This window comes from Lissotriton vulgaris, chromosome 4_1 (assembly GCF_964263255.1).
Source record: "Lissotriton vulgaris chromosome 4_1, aLisVul1.2, whole genome shotgun sequence".
Taxonomy (NCBI): Eukaryota; Metazoa; Chordata; class Amphibia; order Caudata; family Salamandridae; genus Lissotriton; species Lissotriton vulgaris.
This window is the reverse complement of record NC_141691.1, coordinates 46743763-46760575: the sequence shown is the minus strand read 5'-3', so window position 1 is coordinate 46760575 and position 16813 is coordinate 46743763.

The window sequence follows — 16813 nt, the reverse complement described above, 5'->3', positions numbered from 1 at the left end:
TATTGCCTGCTGTCTGGCTGCTTGCCGCTTTGCCTCATTTGCACTTTGTTTTATTAATACTGCTGTTTATACTTTGTTAGCGCGTTTGCCTCTAGCGCTCCGCTGTGCTCCCCCCTCCGCCTCCATTTTGTTTGTTGTTGTCGTCCTCGTGAGCCCGCCCCGCCTCCCAGCTGAGCCGCCCTCCCACTGACCAGAAATAGCGCTCCCCTACCTCAAGGCGCCGTGACTCGCTCCTCTCTCCCGGGCTGAGTGGTCGCTCCCAGTGTCCCTTGCAGACATTTGGTATCGTAGCGCTGCATTGCTTATAAATTGCCAAATCGTATTGCCTGCTGTCTGGCTGCTTGCCGCTTTGCCTCATTTGCACTTTGTTTTATTAATACTGCTGTTTATACTTTGTTAGCGCGTTTGCCTCTAGCGCTCCGCTGTGCTCCCCCCTCCGCCTCCATTTTGTTTGTTGTTGTCGTCCTCGTGAGCCCGCCCCGCCTCCCAGCTGAGCCGCCCTCGCCCCTACCCCTCCACTATCCATATATGAGGGTGGAGAAGCGTGGCTCAGTGGTTAGAGGCGGCAGACCCGGAAGCTGAAATCGGCCGTGGACCAGGGTTCGATTCCCCGCCTCGGCGGGTCTCGGGCTCAAAAATTCCACAGAGTCAACAATTCTCGCTCCGGTGCCTACTCGACTCACGGGGTCACACTCTGCGACTCTGGGCAATAGCTTGCTTAATCTCCACTACGGCCCCTCGCGGCGGGATGCCTGGCTTTCACCTTGTGGATACCCGGCCGGGATATCTCACAGGGGTATACCAGGACGGGTTCCCTAAGCAAGCGCCTTGGGACCCCTGGGTTAAAGTGCGCTATATAAATCGAAGCACATTTACATTTACATTTACATTTACATTTACATTTACATATGACAGTTGTTCCCGCGCGCAGCGTTCACGCGCAGCGACCGCGCCCAACCCGCGCCGAAGGTGCGCCAAAGGTAAGCCCGTCTACGTCCGTCCGCGCCTGGACCGCGCCCAGCGCCATACCCCCTGGCCCTCGCATTGCCCTGCCCTCCCGCATTACCTACGATGCCACCACCCTCGTAGCCCTTAACCCCGGCCGTTCCCCCAACTGCGTCCAAGCCGCTCCTGGACACACCCATGGACCCTTCTCCTGCAACTCCTGCAAGTTCGACGGCACCAAGAACATCTCCTCAGCTACGAACACACAACAGATATCCGACCCCAACCACCTAAAATGCATCCTGCTCAACACCCGCTCAGTCCACAGGCACGCCATCGACCTCTGGAATCTACTAGACACCATATCTCCGGACTTCGCCTTCCTAACAGAAACATGGATGAACGCCTCTTCCGCCCCAGACATCACCATTGCCATCCCAGAAGACTATAAGATCATACGCAAGGACCGTACCGGCCACACAGGAGGAGGAATCGCTATCGTCCACAAGAAATCCATCCACATCTCAACCAGCTCTGACGTCAATCTCACCAACTCTGAACACCTTCACTTCCAGATCCACACCGACCCCAAAACCACACTCAGAGGCACCCTCCTTTACAGACCTCCAGGACCCCGCGCACAATTCAGTGAGGACATCACGGATTTCATCACTCCACACGCCCTCCCATCCAAAGATTACATCCTTCTGGGAGACCTCAACTTTCACCTTGAAAAGAACAACGACCGCAACTCCACCACCCTTCTGGACAACCTCGCCAACCTCGGACTTAAACAACTGGTCACTTCCCCCACCCACATCGCAGGTCACACACTCGACCCTATCTTCACCTCCAGCAATCATGTCTCCTTCAGCCACACCACGGCTCTCCTCTGGACTGACCACAGCTGCGTCCACTTTATCTACAACAAGCCCAAACCCAACAACCACCCCCAACCAACTCTACAAAGAAACTGAAACAAAATCACCATCGACCAGATCTCCTCATCGCTTCTTCTAAACCCCCCAGCCCACTCCTCAAACCCCGACCAAGCCGCCACCAACCTCACCCTATGGTTATCCAACAGCGCCGACATCCTAGCACCACTGAAAAAACGACAAATCAAACTTGGCAGCAAGAAAGCCTCCTGGTTCAACGATGATCTTAAGAAATCCAAGAAACTCTGCCGCTCCCTGGAAAAGGCCTGGAAAAAAGACCCAACCACCAGCACTAAGGAAGCCTTCAAAAACGCCACTCGCACACATCACCAACTGATCCGAAAAGCCAAGAAAACTGCCCTCAAGGACCGACTAGATAGCAACGCCCACAACAGCAAGGAACTTTTCAACATCGTCAAGGAATTCACCAACCCCTCTGCCAACTCCAACGACATCACCCCCTCTCAAGCCCTCTGCGACTCCCTAGCCTCATTCTTCCACAACAAAATCGCAGACATCCACAACAGCTTCGACAACCAACCCGGAGACCAACCCACCCAACCATCTGCTGGACCTTCCCCTCCCTCGAACATCCTTAATGACTGGAACCCAATCTCCACTGAGGACACTATCCACCTGATGAACTCCATCCACTCAGGATCTCCAACTGACCCATGCCCTCACCACATCTTCAACAAAGCAGACTCCATCATAGCACCGCACCTCAGAGACGTCATCAACTGCTCCCTCAACTCCGCCACCTTCCCGGAAAGCTGGGAACACGCAGAACTCAGCGCACTTCTGAAAAAACCCACAGCAGACCCCACCGAACTCAAAAACTACCGTCCCATTTCGCTCCTTCCATTCCCGGCCAAAGTCATCGAGAAAGCTGTCAACAACCAGCTCGCAGCCTTCCTCGAAGCCAACAACTCCCTCGACTCCTCACAGTCCGGCTTCCGAGCCAAACACAGCACTGAAACCGCCCTCATCGCAGCAACAGACGACATTCGAACCCTACTGGACAATGGAGACACAGTCACCTTCATCCTCCTCGACCTCTCCGCAGCCTTCGACACAGTCTGCCATAACACCCTTCTTCAGCGCCTCAGAAACATTGGAATCCAAGGAAAAGCACTGGAATGGATCACCTCGTTCCTCACCGGAAGAACCCAGAGAGTCCGCCTTCCACCATTCAAGTCAGAGGCCACTGAAGTCATCTGCGGCGTTCCACAAGGATCTTCACTCAGCCCCACCCTTTTCAACGTATACATGAGCCCCCTCGCGACCATCGCACGCCAACACAACCTCAACATCATCTCCTACGCGGACGACACTCAACTGATCCTATCACTCACCAATGACCCTCGCACCGCCAAAACTAATCTACACGAAGGAATGAAAGAAGTTGCCGAATGGATGAAACATAGCCGTCTGAAACTGAACTCTGATAAAACAGAAGTCCTTATCTTAGGTACCTCCCCCTCCGCATGGGACGATTCTTGGTGGCCAGAAGCCCTTGGAAAAGCACCTATCCCGACAGACCATGCACGGAACCTGGGCGTCATCCTGGACTCCTCTCTTTCAATGTACAAACAAGTCAACGCCGTCTCTTCATCCTGCTTCAACATTCTTCGCATGCTCAAAAAAACATTTCGTTGGATCCCCATCGAAACTAGGAAAACGGTCACCCACGCCCTGGTCACGAGCCGACTGGACTACGGAAACACCCTCTACGCCGGTACTACCGCTAAACTCCAGAAAAAACTCCAACAAATTCAAAACGCCTCAGCCAGGCTCATATTAGACATCCCTCGTAAAGAACATATCTCTGGTCACCTGAAAAACCTCCACTGTCTTCCCGTCAATAAGAGGATCACCTTCCGGCTACTAACCCACGCACACAAAGCACTCTACGAAATCGGACCAGAATGCCTCAACACACGACTTTCCTTCTACTCCCCCCTCCCGCCAGCTACGATCATCCAACCAAGCCCTTGCCGCTGTACCCCGCATCAACAAAACCACCATGGGAGGCAGATCCTTCTCCTACCTGGCAGCTAAGACCTGGAACTCCCTCCCCACTCACCTTCGCCTTACCCAGAATCACCTAGCATTCAGAAAGCAACTTAAAACGTGGATATTTGACAAGTAATTCCTCTCCCCTCCTCAAGCGCCTTGAGACCCTCTGGGTATGTAGAGCGCTATATAAATTCTTTGACTTGACTTGACTTGACTCAATATCAAGGCATTGTTTGGGTGGGGCGATTAAGAGGAGTTCGGTTTTGAGTGCATTTAGGTTGAAGTTGTTTCGGGTCAGCCATTTCTGGGTTTTTTGCAAGGTTACATTGAGGTACCGGATATCTTTGGGGAAGAGATTTTTAGGTTTGGTTGGGTGTCATCTGTGTATGTGTGGTATTGGATGTTAGATAATTTCAGAATTTCAGTTAAAGGCTAGATTAGTGTAATGTTTTAAGGCCAGAGATGTCTCTCATCATGTAATTGTGAACTTATCCCTGCAGTCACACATACACAGCAGACATGGTAAGGTGTATTATAAAGGGAGCAGTGCCCATACACCCAGACCCCAGTGATGCACAGTGGATAGTAATCCTTGGCTGTGGGTGGACCGGCTGGTGAAAAATGCATGCATGGATAATACATTGACTTTTAATCTCATGTGCCCTTTGTCCGCGAGGGGACACCTTAGACACCATGCTCTAACCATCAGCCATCCAGGTGTAACATACAGAAGAATAGTCATTATTGTACCAGTGACAAAATCTGCAACCCTTTCCCCCTGGTAGTTTAATTAATGCAGAGGGCATCATTTCCTCTGCCCTTCAAGCTCTACAGTGCCTGCCAGAAAGTTACAATACCTGTGTGAGAGGCTGACCAAAAAGAGGTCTAGTGTGCAATCAGTCCAGTGGCTCTCCAGAGGTTGTACAGAGGCTAAGTAGATAACACTAATGTTCCTTTTTAGGTCTCGCGACCTATCAATGCGCGCAAGCGCATTGAGCGGAGCGAGAATTCAAGTGCTCAAAATGCTCGTGAAACCAAGGGTTTCGTTCCTGCGGGTTTCATTAAGTTCACGTGAATCATGTGACCAAACAAGCACGCGCATCAGCCTCCCTCCCTCCCTCCTAATTGCATTTTTTCACGGCCGCACAGCACATCAAAGGGCTTTTCCCAGCGTGTGCTGTGCGGCTTCTCCTCCCCTATTTATTCATGGCTGGCTGGCCGGCCGTACTTTCAGTTTCCCGGCCGCTCATCTTCTCTGCCATGTGTTGCTGTCTCCTTTGTGTACTTCTTCCTGTGTTGCTGTCTCCCTCGTGCTTTTCCCCCACCACTCGTGTTGCTCTCTCCCTTGTTTTTGTTAAAGGTCTCGAAGAACTGCATACACTGTCTAAGTAGGTCCTAACAAGCACTCTCTGTCCCCTAACTAGACAGATTTGCATATGCTTCCCTCAACTGTTCAAAGCCCAGCCTTCCACATACATGTTACAGAGGCTACATTAGCAAACAGCAGTGTGAAAGCTACTGTCCCTCCGCTGATTAGACGTTTGCATTTATGCTAGTACCTTAGTCTTGCTGTTCTTTTTTACCTTCACACGCCAGACAGGAGCAACTTCTGCACAAATGACTGTGTCCCACTAGTACCTCACTCACAAAGAAGCCACCTCGATCCCTACTAGAATATCGCGAACAAAGCACCGCTCCGTACCAGCAGCTTCTCCATAGTGGATCCGGTCCCTCACACCCTTAACCCAGAGGGGAGCTCCGTGCCGTAGAGTCTTCATCATCATTGCCCCGTGAGCTCCTCGCCAACAGAGCATGGCCTGGTTTAAAAGTACCTCACACCTAGAACACAAGATCCTAGCGAGCCCAGATCACCCAAAGGACACCGGCCCCACAAGCCCATCATTTGCAGAGCACCCTCATATGAGAACCGTACCACCTTTCCCCCATATGCAAACCTTTTACACAGAATGTTTCTGCATGGATCAGGCAAAGGAACACATATGCAGAAAACACTGAAACAAACCTGCACGTCCTCAGTCACAGTCAGTCGCATGATCACAAGTATACACGTACGGACAAAAGCACACATACTTACTTTCAAACTCCAATGCCCCCAAGCCCAGCCACACGTAGAAGTATGTAGTCAGTACTGTAGAAAAAGATAATTATTCCATACACGTGTGCCGACAGCCAAACACGCAGCCCACACATTCGCCTACCCTCCAAACAAACATCGCCATACCATTCACACACAAACACTCAAGCAAGCGCACACACACCTACCGCACCACCCAGTACCAGCGCACACACACCTACCATACCACCCAGTACCAGCGCACACACACCTACCGCACCACCCAGTACTCTGGTACACTCACTGACGCACGGAAAACAAGCTTCACCACTCAAGTAACTGCGGGATGGTCTTAACTGAGGGGAGACACACCAGAACTGTGGGAAAAATTAGCGTGTGTGGCGGGACGCGGGAGCCTCAACATTGGTACTCTCACCTGCTCCCACATGCTAAAACACAAGGATTACGGACCTGGAACTCTGCAACAACCTCCCCCGTGCCCCAATTCCCACCCCCACCCCCACCCCCACCCCTGCCCCCACTCCCACACCTATATAACACCAGAAATGTCACAAGGTAGCTCGGTAAATCCCATGGCAAGTAGACACCGTGGCCGAGTGGCCAATGCCACCTTTTCATACCCACATCTGCACATATCAGTTCCCCCCCAGCAGAGCCAGCGAGGGAACAGAGCACTGGGGTTTGGATCTGTGCATGCCCCGCTCCTCCTAGAGACGAGCAGAGCGATAGGTGCAGCGCGTGCCAGCGGCACATACCTGGGCTACACTGGCTCAGACCCCCGTGATGCCACTGCCACGACTCACCGCACACACCGAGGGTGACAGCGGTTTAGAGAGCGGGCGTTCCACGTAGTTGCCACCAGACATGCTGCACTGGGCGCTGCAGGGAGCTGTGCTAAGCCTTCAGGAGGGCAGGGACGACTAATTTAAGTGATCTGGGAAAGGAAGGTAGAGCATCATGGAAAGCGCAACTAGTTTTTTTTTTGTTGGAACAGACTAGTTAAGTGCTTTCTTGACATATGCAGCTAATTATTTAACCTGTGAGTCATCAAAACTTCTCTGGTGTACCCCAGGCGCTACCTCTCAACATTTCAGGCTCGTTGAAATGATAAGCCTACCAGCCTGCAGTCACAACCAGGCGTGGACTTTCAACCTGACGTCTGTTTCTTAGCTGTGGAAATTGAAGGTGTTCTTAGAAACTTTTGTTGCACAACTTCTCTTGTTACTTGCTGGTCCATTTGGAAGCCTGTGAGCCTCTCTCTGCACTCACACTTCAAAGGAATCTGCTTCCCCGCCCCCGCCACGCAATGCCGAGAGCTTGTTGTTTACATACAACACCCCAGCTGCTTTTGATCTGGAATCCGCTCCCCTGCCCCCCTCTGCGCAATGCCAGAGCTTGTTGTCCAGCAGATCACTGCAAAGCTTTATCAAACACTGGCTTTGGCATCCTCTGGTCGCAGGCAAGGAGAATAAATGTAAAATCTGTAGTGTGAGCGAACAGGCCACTGATCGGTTTACACTTTGTTGCAAGCACATACTTTAAGACGTTTTCAATGTATGGTAATGTGAAGATATATTCTCGCGATTTCTTGGTGAATTAAGGAAGTGTAATGAATAAGTCATCTTAGATAAAGGACCTCCTTAACTCTCTCTACACCCCTCTCTCTACACCCCTCTCTCTACACCCCTCTCTCTACACCCCTCTCTCTACACCCCTCTCTCTACACCCCTCTCTCTACACCCCTCTCTCTACACCCCTCTCTCTACACCCCTCTCTCTCTACACCCCTCTCTCTACACCCCTCTCTCTACACCCCTCTCTCTACACCCCTCTCTCTCCACTCCCCTCTCTCTACACCCCTCTCTATACACCCCTCTCTCTCTACACCCTCTCTCTACACATCTCTCTCTACCCCCCTTTCTCTACACCCCTCTCTCTACACCCCTCTCTATACACCCCTCTCTCTCTACACCCTCTCTCTACACATCTCTCTCTACCCCCCCTTTCTCTACACCCCTCTCTCTACACCCCTCTCTCTAGATGATTGTTTTTAACCGTCACACCCTCACCCACCCTCACACCCCCTCACCCTCACATCCTCACTCACCCCCTCATCCTCACCCCCCCTGACAACCCTCTCACCCTCACTCAGCCTCACACCCTCACACACTCTCACCCACTCTCACCCTCACACCCCCTCACTCACCCTCACACACTCACACACCAACTCACCCTCACACACCAACTCACCCTCACACCCCCTCACCCTCACACCACTCAGCGCTACAACACATATGTGTGTGTAGGTGCAAATGCTATGTTCTTGGATTTTCGTCACAATAAAATACACTGAACATAATCTGCACAAAATTTATTTACAAACGTTTAAGCTATTGCCATTATAAATTACAATAACTTATTTAGGTATTAATTATTTACAAAATTAAAAGCCATTGTTATTTGTAATATCAATACATCTAAGTCACGTAAATACAACACACATTGCATTACAAATGCTGTAGGTGTCACATTTGCAAAAGTTAAAACTATTGACATTGTAACTGACAAAGCTATTAATTTTGCTATTTTCAAAACCAACACATAAATTAAAAAAGTGTCATTTACAATACCAATCGCATTGTAAATCACAAAAAATAAAAAGTCATTTAGAAAACAAATAGCTCAAACTTTCCTATTGCGAGACCTATTGGCAACGCCAGTGCTTGTTGTGGTAGAGTGGGTGAGCAGTTAGGCTTATCAGTGGGTTGTGTTAATGCATTTTGTTGTAAATACATTAGCAATAAGTGAAACACACACACAAATAAATCCGAGACCAATTTATAAAAATAGCACTTTGGTATATTTATTTACTAAGACCACAACATTTTCGTAGAAGCAAGGACGTTTTGAAATACAAATACTTTTCAGTTTCAAAAGAGCACATAGTGCAATTCTCAGTTTTTGCAATGTTAACTTATAGGAGGGAACAATAGTGCAGTTTTGCAGGTACAACAGTAATTCAGGAATCACCATCACCACCGCTGTTTGGCGGGTCCGGGTTACAGGGAGGTTGTGGGTTCAGCGCCATCTTTGTTTGGGAGGAAGCGCAAGCGCCATCTTTGAGCGTCCAGGTCACCTGGGACGCCGAGACGACGCTATTTAATGCTCGCCTGCAGCGCGCAGCGGTGACGCGAAGCGGAGCGCCCTCCCTGCGCCTGAGTCGTGCCAGAGTCCTGCCCGTCTGCGCTCGTCCGCGTCTCAGAGGCGGACGCGGCCGGACTCTGGCTCCTGGCTCCTCCATCTTTTACTGGGTCCCTGCTGATCTGGTGTTTGGTGGTTGACTTTCTTTTGTTCCAGGATGATCACCTACAGCGCTGCTGCCTTGTCAGCTTTGCGCCCTCCTCGCTCTGACTGTAATTTTCTTTTCCCCGGTGGTCGCCGACTGGGCAAGGGCTGCCCTTTGTGTGACTGGCGCCCTACGTCTACACCAACCCGTGTTCTATCTGCTCCTCCTTTGCATTGTCGTTGCGCGTTGCTTAATACTAGGTCCCTTCCTCGTCATGCCTCGGACATATGGGATCTTCTCGCGCATTCCAAAACTCCATGCTTATTCTTAACGGAGACTTGGTTGGGGGTGGGTTCGGAACCTGACATTGCATGTGCTCTCCCGCCCAATTACTCCATCTTAAGGAAAGATAGAACTGAGGGGAGAGGAGGCGGGGTGGCCCTGATAGTGGACAAGGCCTTTGACTGCTCCTCCTTTTCGGTGGACAATATTGCTGGATGTGAAGCCTTAGGTTTTACGCTCTGCCTATCGGCGTCTCAGACCTGCACAGGGATTCTCCTCTATAGACCCCCTGGACCTATCAGGTCTTTTTTTGAGGACTTACAGTCGGCTCTTTCAGTACCGTGCATGCGTTCTGCGCATTGCCTGCTATTAGGCGATTTAAATCTGCACATGGACTCTTTAACCGATGCTGAAGCCGCCAAACTCCGAGACATTACGGCGTTGTTGGGGCTAGCTTCTTTTATTGACAGCCCCACTCATGTGAAAGGCCACACACTAGATGTTATCTTTTCCACTGTGCCTATCGAGGTGTCCCCACCACTCCCAGTCCTTTGGTCAGACCATTATCTTATAAACTTTGCCATAGTGCATGAGTCTAGGCCTAGACAAAGAACACAGAAGGAAGGGCCCCGACAATCTAGAGCTTTTCACCTAGTGACAGCAGATATGCTCTCCGATGCTCTTTGTCAATATCCGTGTCAACTGACAGGGATCTTAGAAGCTGATCTAACCGTGGTCCAGAATTGGATGCAGGCTAGATTCGAGGAGCTGGCTCCACTGAAGTCAGCTAGAACAACCCCCCATCATGACTCCGCTCCTTGGTTTTCTTCCACACTGCGTATAATGCGCCAAGAGTGTAAAAAGGTGGAAAGGCGCTGGCGGCGCAAGTACGATCTTGTGGAAAAAACGAAATACCGCGATGTCATAAAGTCATATCACAAACAGATTGCGGAAGCTAAAAAGAACTATCTCAAGCAGAGAATTGACAAAGCCGATAATACGAGTCGGGAACTATTTAGGATTGTGAAGGAGTTTGTTAATCCCGTCGCAGGCACCCGTTTACATTCACATACGGAAGAATGGATTAAACAGCTTGCAGACTTTTTTGTGGCTAAAATCTTAAAGATTCAAGACTCCTTTGCGTCTGTGGATCCTTCAATCGATGCCGCTGCTTCAGGGGGTAATCTGAAGCTTCAAGCTTCCTTACAGGCAGAGTCTGGGCCCATACTATCTGTCTTTCCCCAACTGTCCTGTGAAACTTCGCTCGAGCTGCTATCCCGTTTGCAATCTGGCTCTCCTCTGGACGCCTGTCCGGCGAAATGTTTGGGCAGGGTGGCTTCAGCTGTGAACAGCTTGCTGAACCCCCTGCTTAATCTATCATTGCTATAAGTAGGGGGGTTATACCCAGATAAAGTTACGGGGACCTGGGTTATCAAATGAAGTATGGAAAGGGGTCCCAGTAAGCATGAAATAATAGCAAGGAATGTGTAAACAATCAAAAAGACAAATCTTAAAGACACATTGTTTTATTCACAATGTGCTAGTATTTTGCATATACGTCACTATTGAACATTCATTAATCAGTGACTATTTTACAGTGCCCCAAAAGTTGGGAAAAGGGGGAGGGGGTGTGATACGTGTGGGTAATAGGTGAAGGAAAAGGGTTTGCAGTGACAGTAAAATCGGCGAATACGACAAATTCAATGGAGTTACATGTTCATGTACCCAGAAACAGACCAATAGGTTCATACAAATTATTTTACAAAAATCATACTCCAAATGCACAGCAAATGAGAACAATGGGGTGTGGAGTTGACAGCAAAGAACAATGTGTTGTCGACGTTTCGACCCTCGTTCGCAGATATGTGTATTGATCTTGCCGTGGGGTCTTCCTCAGGACTGGGGAGTTGGGGACACGTGACCTAGTTAATGTACAAATATACATGTATTATCTTACAGGGACAAAAATTCACCGTAAATTACTCGAGCGTAACATGGCACACCAACCATTTAATGATGATGGCTGACTATTAACAGAGAGTTTTTCGCCGGGTGGGATAGACATAATGCAACAGGTGTGTCGCCAAAGGCGCGACTAATACAACCAATTAATGTGTTATTAATCCTAAATCAATATCGTTGTGGAGAGAAGGAGCAGTCTGTAGATAGGTCTAACCGCACAGGGGCAGCCCATCCACGAACACCTGAAGGCTACAAGTGAATTGGCCACAATTACTAATAAGTATGGGCTGGTTGTACAGATCGAAAATGTAAAAATCTCACATATCCCCTTAGTGACTGCTAAATACTAAGGTTAATTTCGGTCAGGCTAGGAGAAGTTGAAACTTACCACAAATGTGGTGTGCACCGGACCCGTTTGGTGGAGGGTTGATATATACAATAGATCTGTAATTAAAATGTACAGTTCTTATTCTGCTGACAGTGCACTATTTATAAAAAAGCCAGAGTGGCCACATAGTAGAAAACTTACCGAGGTCTTACTCGGAAGCGCCGTATATATTAATGGTCAGGGGTCAGACAGGGCATCAATAGGGCAGTAGCTCTAAATATATAAAGAGCAAGGGCAGACATTAAAAACTAAACGCCGAGTCAGACGGGTTGGAACCAAGAGCGGAGAGCCAGGAATGGACTTACCCGACAGCCGTATTTCGTCAACATTCGGCGTGGGGTAGCGAACACTCGCGCTGTGGCATCGAGTTAGTTGCAGGACTGAATCAAGAGAGGAAAAAATTACGGAGCGTTACAAGTATGGTGATAGGGCTCGGGGTCGGAGCATGCACTCAGAGGGGTGCCGATGCTTACCGGTGTATGGAATGAATCCGAAGCCGTTCACTGCTTGCAAGGGGAATGGCGAAGCAGAGTTCCGCTTACTAGGGTGTTGCCTGGGAGACATGTCACGTGATTCATTGACATGGAGAAAAGACTAACTCGGTCAGTGGATAGCTTAGGGTCCGGCAGTTAGTGGAAATATACACGGAATATGGCAAATAATGCTCAATGTGTGAATGCACATAATGATTGAAACCATTAAGGGTGCCAGGAATGACGTATTGTACAATAACGTGGCCAACACGGCAGATGGGTAATTTCAGATGCAGTAACATCTCCCAATGTGAAGGGATCGTAATATCTGAGCCAATATAGGCAGAAAGGTACTGGACAGTGGAGGCGATCTCACACTTTTGAGGAAAAACATCGGCTTGGGAATGACTCTAGTCACCTATAGATAATCGCTTCTCAAATTCATTACTAGGTGTTGTGCGAACTTGAATAAGTGAATAATAACATCATAATCACACCATAATAGTCTCTTAACTTAAACACCCATAAAATTGGCAGAGTGCTCAAATCAATGGCGTACCTCACACAAGCGGGTATAGGCCACTGTAGCTCTTATTGTGACAGGATTAGCCTCTGTATTAGTGAAAGGTGTTTAGAAAGACCCAATCATTTGCGTAGTGGTTTCATAATTATAGACAGGCAAGAAATTACTGCAACATTGTGGTTGTGGCGTACCTCGCACACGCGGGTAAAGGCCATATACACTTTGTCGCTGCTGTTGATGCAAAATTAGACTACTGGTGTCTTGACTGTGTGTGGATAAAGGCCAAACGCATAGAACCACCCTTCAAGGTAGATTAGTCAGATGGAAGAGTGGAACCTCAGGCTCATTGTTATATCTAAGTGTGGGTACAGGCCATGAACAATGGCATTGAACCAATCATCAAGGTAAAGTGGCCAGTTGGGAGAATGAACTATCATGTTCGTTAAGACCAGATTCAATGGAGTTGAAGGTAAATATCCACTTTAGTTCCCGGGTGTTTAAGATATTAGAGATATTCCCACCCCGAATTTTTGTCCCTGTAAGATAATACATGTATATTTGTACATTAACTAGGTCACGTGTCCCCAACTCCCCAGTCCTGAGGAAGACCCCACGGCAAGATCAATACACATACCTGCGAACGAGGGTCGAAACGTCGACAACACATTGTTCTTTGCTGTCAACTCCACACCCCATTGTTCTCATTTGCTGTGCATTTGGAGTATGATTTTTGTAAAATAATTTGTATGAACCTATTGGTCTGTTTCTGGGTACATGAACATGTAACTCCATTGAATTTGTCGTATTCGCCGATTTTACTGTCACTGCAAACCCTTTTCCTTCACCTATTACCCACACGTATCACACCCCCTCCCCCTTTTCCCAACTTTTGGGGCACTGTAAAATAGTCACTGATTAATGAATATTCTATAGTGAAGTATATGCAAAATACTAGCACATTGTGAATAAAACAATGTGTCTTTAAGATTTGTCTTTTTGATTGTTTACACATTCCTTGCTATTATTTCATGCTTACTGGGACCCCTTTCCATAATCTATCATTGAGCTCTGGGGTGGTTCCTCGACAATGGAAACATGCACTTATTCTGCCGTTGATCAAAAAGCCTCTGCTAGATCCCCTGCAGCTGGCTAACTATAGACCGATCTCCCTCCTCCCTGCTCTGGCGAAGGTGATGGAGAAACATGTTCAGCATACTCTTACCACCTTTATCGAGAATAACAAACTGCTGCATGACTCCCAGTCTGGTTTTCGTGCGAATTACAGCACGGAGACAGCTCTGGTAGAGGTAACCGACGCCATCAGGGAGACGCTCGACCAGGGGGGAAAGGCTATGTTAGTCATGCTGGACCTGTCGGCGGCTTTCGACACCGTCCCACACGCAGGTCTCCTTTTAAGACTCAGGGAGATAGGTCTGCGTGGGACGGTGTTGGATTGGTTCCTATCCTTTCTTGCCGACCGCCGACAGGTGATCTGGGCTCCGCCGTTCTCTGCAGAAATGCCTTCGCTGGAGGTGGGGGTGCCTCAAGGGTCCATTCTGAGCCCCACCATCTTTAACATATACATGGCCCTTCTGGCGGAGGTAGCGGAGGCGTTTGGGGCCCGGGTCATCTCATACGCTGATGACACCCAGCTCCTGTTTACCTGCAGGAAGGGAGAGGTCTTCGACGGCGGCAGAATCAAAGACTGCTTGAGTGCAGTCTTTGCGTGGTTTCAGCGGCACAGCCTTAAATGCAACTCAGACAAGTCTGAGCTGCTCTTTTTCGGCTGTGCCCCAGATCCTGGTTGGAAGACATGGTGACCCCAGGACATGTTCCCCCCCGAGAAACCATCTTCTCAAGTGAAAAACCTTGGAGTTGTGTTTGACGATGATCTCTCGTTCCGTCCACACATTCTGGGATTATCAGGGAAAGGTTTCGGCATCCTTAAGATGCTTAGGAAATTCCTCCCACTGCTCTCCCTGCAGTATCGTAGGAATGTAGTCCAGGCGCTTGTGGGATCTCGTCTGGATTATGCAAATGCGCTTTATGCAGGCCTACCAAAGTATCTTTTATCCAGACTGCAAATTGTCCAGAATTCGGCGGCCAGAGCCATCTATGGCCTGCCTAGGAGAGCCAGTGCCTCATCGCTACTAGCTAAGCTGCACTGGTTACCGATTTCTGGCAGAATCAGATTTAAACTCCTTACATTGGCATTTAAAGCCCTTCATTCCGTTGGTCCCAACTATCTTAGGAAGCGTATTGCTTTCTATGTGCCACGGAGGATGCTGCGGTCAGCTGACTTGGCCAAAATGGAGGTGCCTGCGGTCAAACGTGCCCGGATGGGCGGCCGATCCTTCCAACATGTGGCAGCTTGCTTGTGGAACGAGCTTCCACTTTCTCTCCGGAAAGCGAATAACCTTCTGGCTTTTAGGAAGGAGCTGAAGACTTTGCTCTTCACTAAGTAATCTTCGTGACTGTAGCCTGCCTGCCTTTGGTTTCACGGTTTCTCTCAGGCCTCTTTGCTAAAGCGCCGGGACACCCTCTTGGGGTAGCCGTGCGCTCAAAAAGTACGGCTTAACATTAACATTAACATTAACACTTACAGTTCCAGCCTCCAGGGCTGGAGGTCAGGTAAGCACCAACACTGCACCGCCACCAGAGGTAAAGCGGCGGTCGATTGCAGAGGTCAAATCCAGAGTTAGGGCCCAAAATTAACAAATGGAGACTGGGGATGCTTGAAGACACACTGCTTGCAGGTAAGTATAGCGGCAGCTTTATTCGCACTTCGGAAGTTTAGACAAGCACGGGGGGGCACAGGCAGCATCAAATATACACCACCAGTGGCACAGGGGCGACTGGGTTCAGGATGCAAACACTGTGTCAAGCCCAATGTAAGTAAATTAAGGAACTCTGTTTTGGAAACTGATTGCAGGCATCGAACCGGAGGCTGCACCAAGGACACCAAATTGAAGTGAAGGAGGCGACCCGCGCGTGTTAGAAATACAAAGGAGCAAGTTTACAACCATCTGTATAGACTATATCAATACAGAGGTGTAATGAACATTTAGCCGGCCTGATTAACACGGACCGACAATACGATTCAAGAGGAAGAGACCAGGACTCCATACGGAGCTAGGTCTGCAAGAGGCTGTCCCATATATATATACAGTCCTGATGAAGACCCGCACCTGATGCGTGAAAACACCGCATCGCCCCCCCTAGGGTCGAAACGTCGACGCAATCCTCTCCTTTGGCGTGAACAAACTATTCAAAATCCTTGTAGGATCCAAGATCTAATTGATGTGTCTACAGGATGATTGTACATGTATAGTTGTTTAACCCAAAAGTATATGAAGTAACACATTTTACTTGTTGTTTTTAGTATTACTCTAGCACAAAGTTTTTGTGCCTTATATGTTTTAAATGTTCGTTAGGGACAGTGATTGAAGTATTTTGTGTTCACATGTGAAAGTATTTGAGTAAAATTTGCTTTCATTTTTCTTTATGGTCAGTGAGTTTTGTTTGTGAATGTATTAGTACACCTGTCTTGATATCCTGGTTAGGTACGAGACTGAAGAAAGGAAACATTGAAATACTAAAACAGTGTGTATTTCTGTCCGACAGAACCATTATTACTTTATTTATTACCCACCCAGGTTCTGAGGGTTACAGGGTCACCCCATTACATGCATTGGTTGCACCAAGGACACCAGCAACAGCAGAGGTAAGTTGGGATGCTGTGGAATGCAGGGATACTGTTGGTCGAGCTCTCAAAGGCCCAGGGGCTTCAGGCGCAGGGCTGTTCTTTGACGTCAGATGTTTCTTGCCGGTCGCCGTTGGGGGGGAACCTTCGGATTTACACTGCAGGTGCCGTCTTGGAATCCAGGAGGAACCGGCCAACAT